Source organism: Lipotes vexillifer, unplaced genomic scaffold (assembly GCF_000442215.2).
Source record: "Lipotes vexillifer unplaced genomic scaffold, Lipotes_vexillifer_v1.1 scaffold799, whole genome shotgun sequence".
Lineage (NCBI taxonomy): Eukaryota > Metazoa > Chordata > Mammalia > Artiodactyla > Lipotidae > Lipotes > Lipotes vexillifer.
This window is the reverse complement of record NW_006787679.1, coordinates 3,663,299-3,679,776: the sequence shown is the minus strand read 5'-3', so window position 1 is coordinate 3,679,776 and position 16,478 is coordinate 3,663,299. Positions and strand designations below refer to the sequence as shown.

Sequence of the window (16,478 nt, the reverse complement as noted above, 5' to 3'; positions counted from 1 at the left end):
TTTCCCTAAATGACTGCCTTTAATTAAATCTTTCTGACTTTCATATTAAAATAATGAAAAACCTTAATGTTTCTCACTAAATACAGTTTTAAAGAGGGTATTCTCATTGCCTACAGGGGGAAATTACATCTTCAGACAAGAATTTGCTGTCTGTGAGATATCATCACATAAGTACTAAATACCCATTACAAAATTTCTGTTATATTGGTTATATGGGCCCTTCACATTTGAGAACTGTAATAGCCTTACATTTATAAATATATTTCATAATACAGCAGAAAAGAACATTTAATTATATACATGTTTCTTTTGTGATTCATTATATCTAATGAATTTTAAAATGTGTGACTCTCAAAAAAAAAAGTTAATGGGAAAGTAAAAATGTTGATGGAGGTAAAATAAGGTAGCTTGTGTTTAAAGAGAAATAATAGCTTAGTAATAAGTCTATCAGAAGAAAAATAAATGTACATTTTAAAATTTATGAAACTGGTTTTAGTCCACAAATTTAAAACTTAGTATCTTCAGCAACACACACATTTACTCTACAGATTCTTCAGTTCAAAAATCCTTGCTGGGCTTCCTTGGTGGTGCAGTGGTTGGGAGTCCGCCTGCCGATGCAGGGGACTCGGGTTCGTGCCCCGGTCCGGAAAGATCCCACATGCTGCGGAGCTGCTAGGCCCGTGAGCCATGGCCGCTGAGCCTGCGCTTCTGGAGCCTGTGCTCAGCAACGGGAGAGGTCACAATAGTGAGAGGCCCGCGTACCGCAAAAAAAATTTAAAAAGCCTTGCTGTCAGGGTAATACAAATACACGAAAAGGATAGATCAAATGGAGCTGAACAAGAATATCAGTCTCCTCTCTACCTGATCACGTAAAAACAGTGTAAATTATTGGTTTCTTAATTTGTTATGTGAATTTATTTCCTGTCTCTTCCAAGCCCATGCCTTGGTAGAAATGCTAAAGAGAATGAAATGACTAGAAGGAGAACAATAAGGAAAAGAAAAAATATGGTTCATGGTTACAAATTAAACTATGCCTCTTTCTAATGCCTTCTACTTTGTCAGGTGAAAGTGATCTTATGCTTAACAGTCTTCTAATGATAAATATCCTAAACATTTCCTTTCATGGAGATTTCTACAGACTATTTATTAGATTTAGTTAATGTGCAAAACTTTTCAATGAAATTTCTTTTGATTAAAAGTCATTACCTACATTTTGTTCCCCAAATCTTGCAGCCTTTAAAGTTATAATGTGTTTGACAGGTTTTAAAAAACACGTAAAATATCAAGTGCTGTTTTCAAGATAATTATCAAATGCAATAATATTAACATGCTAACCAAAAGACAGAAGCTTCCCTGACTTCCCTGACAGGGAAAAAAAGACAATGCTAAAAATATCTTTAAAAATAATTAAATTTAAAAAAATTAAATTTTCTCCCAAAATGAACAGAGAAAATAAAGAAAACTAATTCTATTTTTTTAAATAGTTGTATGCAGAATATTAGTAGTTTCAAGTTAAAGTTGTAACTATAAAATATATGTCTTTGTATTTGTGTCTGTATGTGTGTGTGTTTGTATGTCTGTCCACACATGCACTCAGTACATAGTGCCTTAACACACTTTTGCCCTCTGAATCTTTCTCCAGTGCCATACCTTGTTACCATTTTTCAAGGAATTCTCAATGGTCAAAACTTTAAAGAGTCGGGCTTCCCTGGTGGTGCAGTGGTTGTGAGTCCACCTGCTGATGCAGGGGACATGGGTTCGTGCCCCGGCCCAGGAGGATCCCACATGCTGCAGAGCGGCTAGGCTCGTGAGCCATGGCTGCTGACCCTGCACGTCTGGAGCCTGTGCTCCACAACGGGAGAGGCCACAACAGTGAGAGGCCCATGTACCAAAAAAAAAAAAAAAAAAAAAACTTTAAAGAGTCATTTTTACTTGCCATTTTGTATGTTTAAAAAATATTTTATCCTGGAAATACTAAAGGGTTATGGCATAAAGTTGGTTTGATATGTAAACTACTTCTCCCATTTAGATTTCAAAATGAGTTTTACAAAGTTCAAGCTAACCAAAAATAAGATTAAACGTCATAGGTTTTAACATTGTGTTGGTGAATGGATTATGCTCTCAAGGCTCTTATCCAGTGCTGTTGTCTTTCATTCAGATGTCAATATTTATTCAAGGGAAACCAACTTGTTTATTTTCACAAATCTTAAAAGAATTTGAGTCTGGAGCAATCATATAACTAAGAATTTGCAAATGAACATAATAGAGAAGTTTACCTTTAAAAAGCTACAACCATATTAAATAAATTGTATATTACTATAATTGGTAGAATGAAGAGAAAAGGAAGGCTGTTCTACTTATTAAAACAAAGTATTTAAAGTGTAGAGCAACTAACAACAAAAATCATATAACAATGTCAATACTTATTTTTCCTTTACTATGAATCTTGTTTTATTACAATTAGAATATAAGTATAATTTCTAAACTATCTACTAAAATGAACAATTTTGAAATACTTCAGAGAAGAGGAATATGTCTATTTGTATAATACTAGAAAACTTTTCATTTAAAGGAATTTTATATTTCAAAGGTGATATTCTTATGAAGTTATAATAATTTATCCCTATTTAATGACACAAAGCATCTATCTTTAGCTTTAAAAATTTATTTTAGAAAAATCAGTTTTAATAAACGTTATTTATCAGAAACATTTTAAATATACTTAAGAAAATGCATTCTTTTCTGTTTGTTGCTATTTGCTATAATAAATTATATGGACAAAAGCACTTTAGACATAATGACCATAACTTTTAAGATAGGTGTAAAACAGAATTTCAAGATCTTAGATTACATAAGAGTTTGCAAAAAGGAAATTTCTTTCTTTATAATTCTAAAGAAATATTCATAAGAAGCACTCATTTTCACACATAAGAAGATAAATATATAAATAACAAAACAGCTATGAAATAAAATTTCCAACTTCAAATTGTTTGTTCTCTCTTTTTCCCTCAGCCACATTACAGAATGTGAAGGAGTTGTATTCTGTCCTGTTTCCCTCTCCTGCTAGGGAACCTTAGGTAGCACTTGTGCTTCTTGAGTATAACCTGAATTCTTTGGCCTCACCCAAGGCTCTCTATGCCCTAATCTCAAGTTTTATAGTACTAAAAGTTTTTTTTTTTTAAATTCAGTATCTACTGTATGCCAGGATTTTCAATATGTATTTTTTATATTTGATTATGCCCATGCATCAAACTAAACTGTATTGTTGCATAATAAAGAAAACAGTGGAAAATTACATCGAATTTCCTTGAATAATATAGGTGTTTATCTTAAATTTACTAATGGATAACTTTTTTTTTCTTTCTTAGTTTTCCTGTAAAGTAATACTAGAAATAACTAAAATATTGGTATGCATCCTCATCAGTAATTTATGTTTACCAGAAATAATATATAACACTAATATTAGCTGGGTACACTACATATAACCACTGAAATTTGGGAACAGCTACAGTTTGCACAACTCATCCACTTGATCTTCAGCAGTTCTTTTCTAGGGATAGCTTCACTTCAGTTTTGGAATTCTTTGAGAATCACTATTTGATGAGCTAATTTCTGTACACAATTGCATTTACAACACAGCATGACAAAGACAATATTACTTGTTTGCAAACTGCTAATTTCATAAAGGATGAATTTTTAATTCTGCCTAGTCCAGAAGGTATATTCTTTACTTTTAATTTGTGCCATGAGAAAAGTTTCTATTCTCCTGGCAGAAATATGGGAAATGTGCATTCAAGGAAGAGAGAACAGAATGTTTTAAAAGCATGAAAATATGAAGTAGCTCATGTTCAGTGAATGGCAGAAACACAGACCATAGGGTATAGAGGAAGGATAGCATATGATAAGGATAAAAATAGACTGGAATGGATTGTGAAGAACTTTGCATGATATGATCAAGAGTCTAAGGGTGAATTCTATGCACAGTGGAGTCCCATGTGTGGGTTATGCCTGAACATGACAGGATTATTTTCTTCTATTTGAAAGGTTGTTTTTGGCTTTTGTGGATGTAAGTGTCCAGAAGAATGAAAGAATTAAAGATTTATCCAAGTTTTCCAACTAAGATAACTAAGACATGATTATATTAACACAGGGCTCCCCAACCCCCAGACTGGAGAATGGTACAGGTTGGTGGCCTGTTGGGAACTGGGTAGCATAGCAGGAGGTGAGAGACAGGCAGGTTAGCGAAGCTTCATCTGCTGTTCCCCATCTCTCGCATCACTGCCTGAACCACTGCTCGTATTACCACCTAAACCATCTCCCCATGCCCCCAGCTGTGGAAAAATTGTCTTCCACAAAACTGGTTTCTAGTACTAAAAGGTTGGGGATCACTGTATTAACACATATTTTTAAGAAGAGTGTTAATAAATAATTATTGATTCTAATTTGTTCCCTATACTTGAAGTGAGATCAAGTGAGGTAAGTAAATAGATACCTAAAAGATTAACTTAAAAAAGTCATATTAAAAGTAGATATAAAGGTGGTGATAGTTCAATGATCTTTAATTCTTTTTAATCTATATTATTCAGAAAAATACATGAAACTATAAATTTTCTCCTTAATTATATATTCAGGATATAGAAACCTACCTTATTCAGGGTAGTAGAGAGAAAATTAAAAACCAAATTTGGAAAGTCATGTTCATATGATTTGCCAAATTTTACCCTGTTTACTGCATAGCTATTCTTTACCCTGTGTAGACTTATGTATAATTTAATGATTGAATTTGGCATAATATTTAAGTGCAGAGGCTTTGGAGTCAAATAGTCATGAGTAGAATTCCCAGTTCCGTTCATCACTTGCTATGTAAAGTAGATAAAGTCCTCTGCATCTAGGTTCCACATTCCACATTCTATTTCATTTCTAATACAATATGACTAGCAGTACCCATATAATATTATTAGAGAGTGTTTAAATGAAGTTGGGCATGTGAAATATTTATTTCAGTGTTTGGCGTATGATAGTAGTTTAAGATATCATGGAGGAGGCAGAGTCAAGATGGCAGAGTAAGAGGATGTGGAGTTCACATCTCCTCACAAATAAGGCAACTTCCAGGTGCTGGTGTAGGACCTCAGAGACCTAAGTGGTAGGGAGAATCCCCTGAGTGACTGGGTAGGATGTTGGGGGAAGTGAGGAGGGGAGAAGAAGTGGAGGTGGGATGGGACCAGTGCTGCTGAGGGGAGACTGGGGAGGGGAGGGGTTCCTACACTCAGGAGGGGCCCAAAACGGTGAGGGGATCAGCAGGGAGGGGGAGAGAACCTTGGAAGATTGGAGAATCAGAAAGGAATTCAGACAGCATTTCTACCACTCACTTGGGATCCAGTAAGCCTGCTGGGGTCCCAGGCCTAAACGTCACCACTTCAAGACCATCTACATCTGTGCTGAGCCTAAGCCCTACCCTTCAATAGCCAGGGACTTTCCCTGGGCCTAGGCACTGCCCCTGCCTAAGCTCCAACCCTGCCTAAGATGCCCCCACAGCCAAGGCCTTTTCTGGCAATTATTTTTTGCTATTTTGATTCTGCTTTACTGTGTTGTTTTTGTTTCATTTATATTTTTATATTTTTTCATATTTTTTAAATTTTTCTAATTTTATTTTATTTGTTATTCTTTGTTATTTTTCTGCTCTTTTTTTTCCTGCAGCATATGGCTGGAGGGATGCTGGTTCACAGACCAGAGGTCAGGCCTGATCTCCTGTGGTGGGAGCACTGAGTTCAAACCACTGGTCTAGCAGAGAACCACAGACACCAGGTAAAATTAATAGGAGTGAGGTCTTCTGGAGGTCCTAATTTCAGAACCAAGACCCGGCTCTACCCAACTGCCTACAAACTCCAGTGCTGGACACCTCAGGCCAAACAAACACCAAGACAAGAACATAGTCCCACCCATCAAAAAAATGAGACAACAAAAATATATGTTATAGATGAAAGGGCAAGGTCAAAACTTATAAGACCAAATAAATGAAGAGGAAATAGGCAACCTATATGAAGAAGGATTAAGAGTAATGATAATAAAGATGATCCAAAATCTTAGAAATAGAATGGAGGCACATATCAAGAAAATACAAGAAATATTTCACAAAGACATAGAAGAACTAAAAGAAACAACAAACAGTGATGAACAACACAATAACTGAAATGAATAATAAACTAGAAGGATTCAATAGCAGAATAACTGAGGCAGAAAAATGAATAAGTGAGCTGGAAGACAGATGATGGAAAAAACTGCAAAGGAGCAGAATGAAGAATAAAGAGTGAAAAGAATTGAGGACAGTCTCTGAGACATCTGGGACAATATTAAATGAAAAAACATTCAAATTATAAGGATCCCAAAAGAAGAAGAGAAAGAGTCTGAGAAAATATTTAAACAGATTATAGTCAAAAACTCTCCTAACATGGGAAAAGAAATAGCCATCCAAGTCTAGGAAGCACAGAGAGTTGCATACAGGATAAAACCTAGGAGAAAAACACCAAGACATATATTAATCAAATTAACAAAATTTAAATTCAGAGAAAAAATATTAAAAGCAGCAAGGGAAAAGCAAAAAATAATACACAAGGGAATCCCCATAACATTATCAGCTGATCTTTCATCAGAAACTCTGCAGGCCAGAAGGGAGTGGTAGGATATATTTAAAGAGATGAAAGGGAAAAAAAAAAAAAAAAAAAACTACAATCATGATTACTCTACCCAGAAAGGATCTCATTCATATTTGAGGGAGATATCAAAAGCTTTACAGACAAGCAAAAATTAAGAGAATTCAGCACCACCAAACTAGGTCTACCACAAATGCTAAAGGAACTTCTATAAGGGGGAAACACAAGAGAAGAAAAAGACCTACAAAAACAACCCAAAACAATTAAGAAAATGGTAATAGTAACATACACATCAATAGCTACCTTAAATGTGAATAGACTAAATGCTCAAGCAAAAGACACAGACTGGCTGAATGTATATAGAAAAAAGATACATATATACGCTGTCTACAAGAGACCCACTTCAGACCTAGGGACATACACAGATTGAAAGTGAGGGGATGGAAGAAGATTTTCCATGCAAATGGAAATCAAAAGAAAGCTGGAGTAGCAATACTCATATCAGATAAAATAGACTTTAAAATAAAGACTGTTATAAGAGACAAGGAAGTACACTACATAATGATCAAGGGATCAATCCAAGGAGAAGATATAACAATTATAAATAAGTATGCACCCAACATAGGAGCACATAAATACATAAGGCAAATGCTAGCAGCCAAAAAGGGGAAATGGACAGTAACACAATATTAGTGGAAGACTTTAAGACCTCACATATACCAATGGACAGATCATCCAGACAAAAAATAAAGAAAGAAACACAAGCTTAAAATAGCACAATAGACCAGATAGACTTAATTGATATCTATTGGACATTCCATCTGAAACTAGCAGAATACACTTTCTGCTCAAGTGCACATGAAATATTCTCCAGGATAGATCACATCTTGGACAACAAATCAAGCCTTAGTAATTTTAAGAAAATTGAAATAATACCTAGCATCTTTTCCAACCACAATGTATGAGATTAGCAATCGGTTACAGAAAAAAAAAAAAAAATATATATATATATATATATATATATATATATATATATATATATATATATATATATATATATATATATATATATATATATATATATATATATATATATATATAGCACAAACACATAGAGGCTAAACAGTGTTCTGCTAAATAACCAAGTGATCACTGACAAAATCAAAGAGGAAATTAAAAATTACACAGAAACAAATGACAACAAAAATGACCAAACAACCCAAAACATATGGGGTGCAGCAAAAGCAGTTCTAAGAGGGAAGTTTATAGCAATTAAATCTCAAAACAAGAAAAAAGAAAAATCTCAAATAAAAAATCTAACCGTACACCTAAAGCAGCCAGAGAAAGAAGAATAAAGAAAACTCAAAGTTAGTAGAAGGAAAGAAACATAAAAATCAAAGCTGAAATAAATGAAATAGAAATGAATAAAACAATAGAAAAGAGCAATAAAATTAAAAATTGGTTCGTTGAGAAGATAAAATTGATAAACCTTTAGTAAGACTCATCAGGAAAAAATGGGAGATGATTCAAATCAATAAAATTAGAAATGAAAAAGGAGAAATTACAACTGACATGGCAGAAATGCAAAGGATCATAAGAGACTACTGCAAGCAACTATATGACACAAAACTGGACAACTTGGAAGAAATGGACAAATTCTTGGAAAGGTACAACTTGCCAAGACTGAACCAGGAAGAATTAGAGAATATGAATAGACAAATCAAGTAATGAAATTGAAACTGTAATTAAAAATCTTCCAACAAACAAAAGTCCAGGACCAGATGGATTCACAGGTGAATCCTACCAAACATTTAGAGAAGAGCTAACACCTATACTTCTTAAACTCTTACAAAATATTGCAGAGGGAGAACACTCCCAAACTCATTTTATGAGGCCACCATCATCCTGATAGCAAAACCAGACAAAGATATCATAAAAAATTTACAGACCAATATCACTGATGAGCCTAGATGCAAAAATCCTCAACAAAATACTAGCAAACAGAATCCAACAGCACATTAAAAGAATCATACACCATGGTCAAGTGGGATTTATCCCAAGAATGCAAGGATTAATCAATATACACAAATCAATCAATGTGATACACCATATTAACAAATTAAACAATAAAAAGCATATGATCATCTCAAGTGATGCAGAAAAAGTGTTTGACAAAATTCAGCACCCATTAAATGGGTTTTTATGATAAAACTCTTAGAAAGTGGGCATAGAGGGAAGCTACCTCAACATAATGAAGGCGATATTCGACAAAACCCACAGAAAACATCATTCTCAATTTTGAAAAACTGAAAGAATTTCCTGTAATATCAGGAACAAGACAAGGATGTCCACTTCTGCCACTGTTATTCAACCTAATTTTGGAAGTCCTATGCACAGCAATCATAGAATTAAAGGAAATAAAAGGAACACAAATTGGAAAATAAGTGAAACTGTCACTGTTTGCACATGACATGATACTATACATAGAAAATCCTAAAGATGCCACCAGAAAACTACTAGAGCTAATCAATGAATTTGGTAAACTTGCAGGATACAAAATTAATGCACAGAAATCTCTTGCATCCCTATACTCTAACAATGAAAAATCAGAAAGATAAATTAAGGAAACAATTCTATTTACCATCATAAAATACATAGAAAAAAACCTACCTGAGGATGCAAAAGACCTGTACTCAGAAAACTATAGATCACTGATGAAAGAAATCAAAGCTGACACAAACAGATGGAGGAATATACAATGTTCCTGGATTGGAAGAATCAATATTGTGAAAATGACTATACCATGCAAAGCAATCTACAGATTCAATGCGATCCCTATCAAATTACCAGTGACATTCTTCACAGAATTAGAACAAAAAAATTTTACAATTTTTATGGAAACAAAAAAAGACACTGAATAGCCAAAGCAATCTTGAGAAAAAACAGAGCAAAATGGAGATGGAGAAATCAGGCTTCCTTACTTCAGACTATACTACAAAGCTACAGTCATCAAGACAATATGGTACTGGAACAAAAATAGAAATATAGATTAATGGAACAGAATAGAACGCTCAGAGATAAACTCACGGACCTATGGTCACCTAACCTTTGAGAAACGAGGCAAGGATATACAATGGAGAAAATGGAGTCTCTTCAATAACTGGTTCAGGGAAAACTGATCAGCTACATGTAAAAGAAGGAAATTAGAACACTATTTAACACGATACACAAAAATAAAACCAAAATAGATTTAAAACCTAAATGTAAAACCAGACCCTATAAAACTCTTAGAGGAAAACATAGGGAAAACACTATTTGCTGCAGTTTACCACAGTGGGATCTTTTATGACCCACCTCTTAGAGTACTGAAAATAAAAATGAAAATAAACAAATGAGACCTAATTAAATTTAAAAGATTTTGCATAACAAAGGAAACCACAAACAAAATGAAAAGAGAACCCTCAGAATGGGAGAAGATATTTGCAAATGAAGAAATGGATGGATTAATCTCCAAAATATACAGACAGCTCATGGAACTCAATATCAAAAATCCAACAACCCAATCAAAAAATGGGCAGAACACCTAAATAGACATTTGTCCAATAAGACATATATATGGCCAAGAGGCACATGGAAAGATGCTCAACATCACTAATTATTAAAGAAATGCAAATCAAAGCTACAATGAGGTATCACCTCACACCAGTCAGAATGGACATCATCAAAAAATCTACAAACAATAAGTGTAGGAGACAGTGTGGAGAAAAGGGAACCTTCTGTTGGTGAGAATGTAAATTGATAGAGTCACTGTGTAGAACAGTATGGAGGTTCATTAAAAAACTAAAAATAGAACTACCATATGACCCAGCAATCCCACTACTAGGCATATACCCTGAAAAAAACATAATTCAAAAAGAGTAATGTACCCCAATTGTTCATTACATCAGTATTTACAATAGTCAGGACATGGAAACCACCATGGATATGGTTGATAAAGAATGGAATGGATAAAGAAGATGTGGTACATATATACAATTAAATATTACTCAGCCATAAAAAAAATGGAATTGGGTCATTTGTGGAGAGGTGGATGGACCTAGAGTCTGTCATACAGAGTGAAGTAAGTTAGAAAGAGAAAAACAAATATCTTATATTAACACATATATGTGGAATCTAGAAAAATGGTAGAGATGAACCTATTTGCAGGGCAGGAATAGAGACTTAGACATAGAGAATGGACATGTAGACATGGTGATGTGGGGGGAAGGGGAGGGTGGGGTGAATTGAGAGATCAGGATTGACATATATACACTATCATGTGTAAAATAGATAGCTAGTGGTAACTTGCTGTATATCACAGAGAGCTCAGCTTGGTGCTCTCTGTGATGACATATATTGGTGGGATGGGGGGGTAGGGGGGGGGAGGGAGGTCTAAGGAGGAGATATAGGTATACATATAGCTGATTCACTTCATTGTACAGCAGAAACTAACACAACACTGTAAAGCAATTATATTCCAATAAAATAATGAATAAGTAACTAGATTTGGAAACCTAATATTGTGGGGCTCTGATTTGGGCAAAGGCTTGGACTAGGTGGGAGATAAAACAGAAGATGTATAAACATTGCTTCTGATCTGAAACGGAATATGATCTGGCTAGGACCCAGTATTCAAAACTGTTAACCGTATCAGCACTATTTAATACTAAAGGATTTTAGATAGAATATTTAAAAAAAGAAAAAGAGCAATCATGGAACTTAATTATTCCTTTTAGAGTTAGAAACTTCTGTAAATGAGTCTTGGTTTATAGAAGCAGTGTATTTAGGTAGAAATAACTTTCAAACTGGATATGTTTTAATTCAACAGCTAACTTTTATTTATTTTTTTACTTTTTAATGTTTTGCCCTTGAGGCTTGCAGGATCTTAGTTCCCTGACCAGGGATTAAACCCGAACCCTCAGCAGTGAAAGCACAGAGTCCAAACCACTGCCAAAGAATTCCCATCATCTTTTTATAGAAATAAAACATTTCAAAAAACAAAAAGGTTAAAAAATGATAAAATGTAACGTTGTTATATCCTAATTCTTAATTGTATTCTTTAAATTCCAAATAAGTAAAATAATACGAAAATATATTTTCAAATATTTATACAATGAAAAGAAACCACATTAATCATTAAATACTCCTGGATTTTCTTTGCTTCTCCCATAGATGAATTCACATCTGTAAAAACGGATGCACATTTACATTCTGAAGTACAAATCCCCAGCAGCCAAGTAATTATTCAGTTTATTTTGTTATATGCAAAGTAGGCATTTCATATGTACTTGCTATTTAAAGCAGAGTATAGGCTCAATGAAGAATAATCATTAAACACTGATTATTTTTAAGAACAATTCTATTGTAAAAATGTACAATAGTACATATTTTTGGTAATTATGTACTTCTCTTTTAAAGTAATTACAGCTTTTATAATAGATGTAAATCTTTCGAAGGCTATCTCTGAAGAGCAGTGAAATGACTATTATTTCAGATTTGATGAATGAAAATTTGTCAGTAACCTTCTCAAAAACCAAGTCAGGGGGAGAATTTTTTTTTTTTTTCTTCTCCATGTGGTCAGTTTCATTCTTAAGTACAGCCTGATATAACAAGATGTATTTCACAAACCTATAACACAAGTTTGTGAAATGTCAACTGAAGACACCACCTCTGATGTGGATGGTTTCATTCAATCCATGTTCTACCAACTTATCTTCTAGGTCATCTTTTATGATGGTAATCAAGTGGCTAAGGTCTTCCTGTTGTTGTTTCAAAAGCTGCTTGATTTCTCGTAACAGGTCTGCATCTATGTAATATCTTTCTTCAGATTTGACTGCTTCAAAATGATTCTGCCTCCTGATTTAGGACATCAGTTCATTTAATCAGTCCTTAAACTGAGTAGGGTATTTAGTGCACAATGAAATGTATCTAGCTGAATTACTTCAGCTTGGATGGCATATACAGTCTCCCTCTGAATTTCCTGTTTGATTAGGGCCTGAAGATTCTATGGGAAAGTCCATGAGTTTCCTCTTATATTGTGCAATTTTGGCCATAGTTGTAGTTGTAGTTGAATTCTTCTGTAATTCACCAATATCTTCAGATATGATATCTAATCTGGTCTGATGCTGCTTAGTCATCTGATCTTGAACCTTCAGTCTTCAAAGAAGTTCTTTGAAATCCACCATTGGTACAGGAATTAAGTTTTCAGAATCAGGGTTATCCATTTTGACTTGCTCCCAGATAATAGGATCAACATCAGCAGGAGGATTCTGTAAAAGCTGTTTGATCTGTGCAGAAGAATGTTCTGTCCAAGTCATAGAAAGCATTACACAAAGTTGCTGCAACTGTGGTTTTATATTGGTTTGTTCAAAATGGGCATATATTATTGTAGCTGGGACGCTTCTTGAAGTACCATTTGGAGAATGCTCAACAACATAAGTGACAACTTCTGTCTGATCATCTGACAATGTTTTAATACCCTCTACATTTACAGTAAGGGTCTGATTTCCTCCCAAAATTTTATGCAATGATTCTACCAATTGCTGTTGCTGGCTTTGAATATCTGTTTCTTTTTTGTTGAAAACTAAAACCACTAGCCTATCTTCATGTTTATTATTGGACATACAACTATAACCTACTGCCTTAAACCAGCAAAAGGGATTTTCTTGTTTGAATTCCGTTGGTGGAATGTTATTGTTAAAATTTCCTTTTTCTGTTCCCCAAAAAGCCTGTAGTTAAATTCTGTCTTGCCAAAATAGCATCTCTCTCATCTCCCAGTAGTATTGGAACAGAAAGAGCACTGCAGTATTTATCAGTTGTTTGAACAGGGCAGGAGCTTTTATAGGTTAAATGAAGAGACCACCTAATGTAGTTTGTTGCTGCCACTTCTGCTGTGTATTAAATCCTCCAAATCCAAGTCTAGTTACCAAGTCAGTACCTAAACCGTACTAGTTCCAGCTGTTGTGCCAAAACAAGTACCAAATCCAAAACTTTGTTCTGAGTACCACCAAAGAGTCCAGTAATGCTTGTGTTAGCTGGAGAAGAAAAACTGAATGCAGAACCCACTGTTGTAGATGTTGTCCCAAAAGCTCCAAATCCACCTGTGGGGGCCTCAGTGGCTGCAGCAGTACCCTAGGTGCATGAGGGAGTCCCAAAGTTGAAGGTTGTGTTGTGGAGAGCAGGGGGATAAGGTGCTGCTCCCATGAACATACAGAAAAAAAAAAAAAAAAAAAAATCGTAAAGTAAATCAAGCATATAGTGTTCCTAAACATATGGAAAATTAGATGTGGAATATTAAAGTGTAAATAAGTAGAGCATTTAATATTGAAAGAGGTTAAAGTCAACATACAAAAATAATTTACATTTCTTTAACCAACAGTGATCTATCAGAAGACATTCTAATTCAGAATAGCATCAAAAAGAGTAAAATATTTGCAACAAATTTAACCAAGGAATTCAATGATCTATACACTGAAAAATATAAAACATTGTTGAAATAAATTGAATAAGATACAAGTAAATGGAAGGATATCCTTTGTTCATGGATTGGAATAATTAATATTGTGAAGGTGTCCATACAACCCAAAGTCATCTAGGTTCAAGGTAATCCCTATCAAAAATCTAATGGCTCTTTTTTCACAGAAAAAAAAAATCCTAGAGTTCATATGGAACCACAAAAGACCCTGAATAGTCAAAACACTCTTTAGAAAGAAGAACAAATCTGGAGGCATTACATTTTCTGCTTTCAAACCATATTACAAAACTATAGTAATCAGTAGAATTTGGCACTGACATAACAACAAACATATTGACCATTGGAACCAAAATAAAGAGCTCAGAAGTAAACCAACACATATATGGTCAACTAATATTTGGCAATAGTGTCAAGAATATACAATGGGGGAAGGATAGTCTCTTCAGTAAATAGTGTTAAGAAAACTGGATAGCCACATGTAAAAGAATGAAATCATACCCTTATTTTATACCATACACAAAAATCAACTCAAAATGGATTAAAGACTTAAATGTAAGACATGAAACCATAGAACCCCTAGAAGAAGGGAAAAGCTCCTTGACATTGGCCTTGGTAATAAGTTTTTGAATATCATAAAGCATAGGCAACAAAAGAAAAGATAAACACGTGAGACCACATCAAATTAATAGCTTTTGCACAGCAAAGGAAAAAAATATCAACAAAATTAAAACTCAACCTAAATGGGAGAAAATATTTGCAAACTATATATCTGATGAGGGGTTAATATCCAAAATATATAAAAACTCATAAAACTCAATGGCAAAAGAACTCAACAACACCCTGTTTAAAAAATGCACAAAGAACCTGAATAGACATTTTTCCAAAAAGACATACAAATGTCCAACAGGTATATGAAAATGTCCTCAACATCACTAGTCATCAGAGAAATGCAAATCAAAATCACAATGAAATATGACTTCCCAACTGTTAGATGGCTACTATCAAAACTATGACAAGTGTTGGCAAGGAAACCCCATGTATGTTGTTAATGGGAATGTAAACTTTTATAGCCATTATGGAAAAGAGTATTGAGTTTCTGCAAAAATTTAGAAATAGAACTATCATAAGATCCAGTAATTTCTTTTCTGGGTATAAACCTCAAAGTAATGAAATCAGTAACTCTAAGAGATATTTGTGCTTCCATGTTTATTACATCATTATTCACAATAACTAAGGTGTGGAACCGACCTAAGTGTCCATTGACAGATGAATGAATATAGAAAACGTGGTTTACACACAAACACACCACACACACACACACACACACACACACACACACACACACACACCTCACACACACTGGAATATTTTTCAGCCATAGAAGAAAAACCTGGATGAACCTGGAAGACATTATGCTTAGTGAAATAAGCCAGACACAAAAAGACAAGTATCACATGATTTCATTTACCTGTGGAATCTAAAAAAGTTGAATACACAGAAGCAGGGAGTAGAGTGCTGGTTACCAGGGGCAGGAAGGTAGAGGAAATGGGTAAATGTTGGTCAAAGGATATAAAATTGCATTTATACAGGATGAAGGAGTCTAGAGATCTAATGTATAACATACATATGATTCTATAACATATAGTGAATATCCCACAATAAACATGTAAAAATAGCTTCAAAATAAAAGATTTGAGTTACAGTCCATAGAAGATGGAAATAACTATTCCAGGGAAAGGTCTTTGGGTTTCTCAGCAAACAAACTAGCCAGGGTTTTATTTTAGGATGACCAAGACACAGAATATATATTAATATAATAGAGAGAAGATATTTACAGTATTTGGCCAAAGTTCTGTATTCTTTCTCACTTATGTAAATATTGTTAATATTATTAACCTTTCCCATTATCTTTACAGTAAAAACAATCATGTCAATGTCATGTTAATGTTTTACATTCTCTTACACCCTTTGTCAAGTAACTTTCTTTCTTCTCAAGGTTCTCATTAATGATATAATCAACTATCGTCTTACACTTCAAACTATGTTTTAAGGGTAGAGTCAAGCATGTGGGTAATATATATGTTTAAATATATATATTTAAGATTTTAAATATTATATTTTATATATTTAAACATTTTCCACATACATATTTCAAACCTAGGTCACCTCATTTTTCTGTCACTAACTTAGCATTGTCTTCTTGCCTCAAAATTTATACTCTTTCCTAAACCATTTTTTGCCTTCAAAAATACTTTTTAAGTATAATTTTAATACATTATTTTGTTACCTAAAATATACCTTTTTCTTAGAGCCTT

The 16,478-nt window shown here is 33.9% G+C and overlaps 1 pseudogene; it reads right to left on the bottom strand.

Annotated features, from left to right (window-relative positions):
• Nucleotides 1-12,340: 12,340 nt before the first annotated feature.
• Nucleotides 12,341-13,892, bottom strand: LOC103077280 (nucleoporin p54 pseudogene; annotated as a pseudogene).
• Between the last annotated feature and the right edge of the window lie 2,586 nt (nt 13,893-16,478).